Genomic DNA, 5,000 nt, shown 5'->3' with positions numbered 1-5,000 from the left:
AGCGAACTCTCCCAGCACAGCGCACGTGCCAACACGTCTGCACAACTGCGATACAAACCACCAGCGAGAACCGCTGGGGCGACCGAGCAGCAGACGGCGTCGCGGCGCCGAGTGCCGGGCGGCGGCGCATCCTCAACGCACACAGTCCTCAATCGGACCAGCACACTGCAGATGTCCACCCGCGCTTCGCACCGGGCCGGCGAGGACCCACTTTGGCTGCACGGCGCCGCGCGCAGGTGTGCCCCGGCGCGCCAGCTGCGCCGCCTGCCGCGTCCGTCGGCCCGGCGCGCCTGCCACTGGGCGCCCCCACCAGCCGGCTGTAGCGCGTGCGCCCACGCACCGCGCGGCCAAGCACGCCGGGCGGCCCCCCCTCACCGGCCGGGGACAGTCCCACCCCACCCACAGCCGCGTATCGCTTCACACCCAGATTCACATTCACGTTCGTTGGTATGGTGGGGACCGCTTCGTAGCTGTACCGATCGTTGCCCTCACAGATGTACCTCCAGCAAGGACAACCGCACCACAACGGGTTACCAGTTGTTCATTTGCGTAACGTCACCAGTAAACGTACACGTCCATCCCCGTTTGCAAAGTCAACTATTATTGCATGCCTGCCTGTCAGGTGTCAAGACACACTACATCCGCTCACATCCACGCAACAAAATGTGCCCGACTAGAGGGCACGTGGAAGGTGCCCCCGTACGTATGCGATGTCCATTGCGCGACCAACTGTCAACCCGGCCTCTGTAGCATGTCGCAGATGTGGAACGCGGGGCACCGTGCTATCACATTGTGTGAGAAGAGACTACTACGTCTGCATACACGCGCCACTACATGAACAGACGGCTCATGCTGATCGCCATCCACTGCGTCCATTACTCCCACACGTCTCTATGGCGTACCACACTGCAATGCAGCTGTTATGGGGAGATGACACGTAGCTGTGTACACAACATTCTGAGCGGGTTGCGGTTGGACAATACATTAATGTAACGTGTCATATGCCAATTACAGAGCAGGGTAAGGCACAACTTGGGTTAGGTTAAGGCACAACTTGGGTTAGGTTTAAGGCACAACTTGGGTTAGGTAAGGCACAACTTGGGTTAGGTTAAGGCACAACTTGGGTTAGGTTAAGGCACAACTTGGGTTAGGTTAAGGCACAACTTGGGTTAGGTTAAGGCACAACTTTGGGTTAGGTTAAGGCACAACATTGGGTTAGGTTAAGGCACAACTTGGGTTAGGTTAAGGCACAACTTGGGTTAGGTTAAGGCACAACTTGGGTTAGGTTAAGGCACAACTTGGGTTAGGTTAAGGCACAACTTGGGTTAGGTTAAGGCACAACGTGGGTTAGGTTAAGGCACAACGTGGGTTAGGTTAAGGCACAACGTGGGTTAGGTTAAGGCACAATGTGGGTTAGGTTAAGGCACAATGTGGGTTAGGTTAAGGCACAATGTGGGGGTAGATTGCGGTACAAATTGCATTACATTGCGGTGCAAATTGCATTACATTGCGGTGCAAATTGAGTTACATTGCGGTGCAAATTGAGTTACATTGCGGTGCAAATTGAGTTACATTGCGGTGCAAATTGAGTTACATTGCGGTGCAAATTGAGTACATTGCGGTGCAAATTGAGTTACATTGCGGTGCAAATTGAGTTACATTGCGGTGCAAATTGAGTTACATTGCGGTGCAAATTGAGTTACATTGCGGTGCAAAATTGCGTTACATTGCGGTGCAAATTGCGTTACATTGCGGTGCAAATTTGCGTTACATTGCGGTGCAAATTGCGTTACATTGCGGTGCAAATTGCGTTACATTGCGGTGCAAATTGCGTTTACATTGCGGTGCAAATTGCGTTACATTGCGGTGCAAATTGCGTTACATTGCGGTGCAAATTGCGTTAGCATTGCGGTGCAAATTGCGTTTACATTGCGGTGCAAATTGAGGTAGGTTAAGGTGCAACACAGGTTAGGTTAAGGTGCAACATAGGTTAGGTTAAGGTGCAAGATGGGTTAGGTTAAGGTGCAAGATGGGGTTAGGTTAAGGTGCAAGATGGGTTAGGTTAAGGTGCAAGATGGGTTAGGTTAAGGTGCAAGATGGGTTAGGTTAAGGTGACATAGGTTAGGTTAAGGTGACATAGGTTAAGGTTAAGGTGACATAGGTTAGGTTAAGGTGACATAGGTTAGGTTAAGGTGACATAGGTTAGGTTAAGGTGCATAGGTTAGGTTAAGGTGACATAGGTTTAGGTTAAGGTGACATAGGTTAGGTTAAAGGTACAAACTGGGTTGTGTTATGGTACACATTGCGTTGTAGTACAGTACACGTTAGGTTTGGGTACGGTACACAATGTGGTATGGGATGGCGTGTTGTGGGGGGGAGGGGGGGGGGGGGGAGGTTCGTTGATATCGACCGTAGGACGTGGATGCCCGAGGCAGCGTCAGTGTGTCAAAGGAGTTATGTCACGTCGGGGATGCGCTTTTCGCCAGTGAGAGGGGGGCGAGCCGTGTCTGTGGTTGCGGCAGACCTGTGTGTTTCATTCCTGCCAGTGTGTTTGTGCTGTAAGACGAGGCAGTGTGGTGGTGATGGGTGCACCCCTGTGTAGGACATGTGTGGGTGTTGGTGGCTTCTCTTAGCAATTGTGGTTGTCGGACGAGTGGGGTATTCTGTTTTATGATTGGACCTCCCCGGTCTGGTTATCATAGCGTAGTTTGTGTACTGTGGCGGATAGGATGCACCGGACGTTGGTCCATGCTGGTGCTTAGTAGTTGTATCTGTGTCTGTTACAGGCAGAGAGTAGTGTGTGATAGAGTGTGTGGCTGACGTGTGGTTCATTTTGTGTGTACGGACGTTCAGCATGTATAGGGGCATTTGCGTATATAATCTATCATACTCTATCTATGTGGGCCTGCATAGTTTACTGAGCAGTGCTGTGAGGTGACTGAACTACGAGTGACGTACTGATTTACAGCGGAATGATTGCCTTGTACCAAAGATGGAGTATCGGCTCTACGACAGCGTTGGCACCGCAGGAAATGGTCTCGTAAAAACGGCCCTCCCACCGTCATCGTTGTGAGGGGTAGGGACCGCCTATATTCTGAGAGGAGCCCTGTTTGCCACTGGGCGTGGGGGTCTCGCATCCTGCGGTTCAGTGCCCCCAGGGAAGGCGCGCGGAGGTGGTGCTGCTGCTGCTGCTGCTGCTGCTGTAGCAAGCGAGCTACTTACAGCATGTATAGGGACAGCGGGAATATGGCATATTCGATATAACTCTTCATGAAACGCAAGATATAGGGGCGGATTGCACGTTACGAGTGCGGGAAGAGTCCGCCGTTCATCCGCTGGAGTTGCGATTTGGGCGGTTGGGGGTGGGGCACAGTGCGGGGTGCGGGTGGAGCGATTGTCGGTCGACGACTTCGTGCGACGCAGGCACAGGCGTTGGGGCTCCTGTGGTGGGCAGATGATGCAGGGGTTTGTGGGTGGCGTCGGAAAATGGGCCACTTGTGGGACCTAGCGATGTCGTAGTCGGCGTGGCGTCTCATAGATGGCGGTATCATCGGTGCAGCAGGTCATGTTGCGGGGGACCTGCAGGTGGCGGTATTTTTGTTTGTGGTGCGCTCGACATGGTGGACGTAGTGGCGTCCCGATTCGCGTAGATGGAGCTATTGCATGTGGTTTCGTCACATTGTCATAGATGGCGGTGCCGTGTTTTGGAGGTATGGTTGGCGTAGTTTCGTTGGATTCCTGTAGATGGAGGTGTCGTTTCTGGGCCGGATGGCAATGTAGTTTGGTCACATTCCCAAAGATGGCTGTGTTGTGCCTGTGGGCGGCATTGTCAACATCATGCGGTATGGTCTGTTTATTGTGGACGTTGATGGCGTCGGGACCAGAGGGGCGCGCGCGAACCGTTGACCACCGCGTTATTCACGCAAGCATACTTCGTACTATTTTCCCACCCTCCTATTACTCGTTGCAGATACATGGAAATAATAAAACGCCCTCAACGAAATGATGTTCACTCTCTGTTGCATCTGTCCACAGGGACAGAACAATTGACGACGTCACAAAACAACAATAATAATTCACTGAGGCACCCCCTACAGACTTATCACCACACACACTTAACCGCCCCGGGGACTTGCCAACGACACACCCTATCCCAAGTCTATTTTCTTGCGGAGCATCATGTCTTATTATATTTTATTTCACATCCATAGATTAGAGGTATTGTAGGTCACCGTACTGCGGTGGACGCTATGTTACCACACGGCGCTGGGGGCCGGGCGAAAACTCACCGTCGCCTGCCGGGCACCGCGACCGCCGCACGGCACCCACCCGACGCCGCCGCCTCCACGCGACGCTCCCACCGGTGGGCCGACACCGCCCGTCTGGCGCCCATCACCGGCTGACAAAGCGCTACGCTGTAGCGCGGCGGGACCCACACCGCGCCCGGCCGCCGCCGCCGCCTGCCCCGCGCGCACGGAGGCGGCACCCATCGCAGCGCCCACGCCAGCGGCAAGGGGCCCGCAAACCGATACGCCTCAGTCCGCCGCACCCAACGCAGCGCCCTGGGTGCGGCGCGCCCGGCCGGACCGATACGGCCCCGCGCTGCGAAGCACAAAGCAACAAATTACACGTGGCCCTGGCGGCCCAGCCGCGGGGGTCTCGTCTCGCGACAAGACGAATCCCCCAAGCTAGGGCTGAGTCTCAACAGATCGCAGCGTGGCAACTGCTCTACCGAGTACAACACCGCCCGCCCGGTACCTAAGTCGTCTACAGACGATTCCGAGTCCCGACATCGAAATATAGACACCCATGGTCGACCGGTAGGAGCAGGGCGGCGCCGGGAACAGATCCCAGACAGCGCCGCCCGAGTGCCCCGTCCGGCAAACAAGTTGGGCCCGTACGGCGCGGGCGCCACGTGGGTCGACCGCGCCTAGTAAAGTCACGTATTTCGAGCCCTTTCGACCCTCGGGGACTCCTTAGCGATATCGTTGCCACAATGG

General features: G+C 55.0%; 1 non-coding gene across 1 annotated transcript in view; it reads right to left on the bottom strand.

Moving 5' to 3' along the window:
* Window positions 1-4,674: 4,674 nt before the first annotated feature.
* LOC126150163 (large subunit ribosomal RNA) overlaps window positions 4,675-5,000 on the bottom strand; it is a 4,218-nt gene continuing 3,892 nt past the window's right edge. Inside the window, exon 1 of the ribosomal RNA XR_007531359.1 lies at window positions 4,675-5,000. This exon is cut by the window's right edge and continues 3,892 nt beyond it. This is a non-coding gene — a ribosomal RNA (large subunit ribosomal RNA).

This window comes from Schistocerca cancellata, unplaced genomic scaffold (assembly GCF_023864275.1).
Source record: "Schistocerca cancellata isolate TAMUIC-IGC-003103 unplaced genomic scaffold, iqSchCanc2.1 HiC_scaffold_975, whole genome shotgun sequence".
Classification (NCBI taxonomy): domain Eukaryota; kingdom Metazoa; phylum Arthropoda; class Insecta; order Orthoptera; family Acrididae; genus Schistocerca; species Schistocerca cancellata.
The sequence above is the reverse complement of the archived record's forward strand: the minus strand, read 5'-3'. Positions and strand labels throughout refer to the sequence as shown.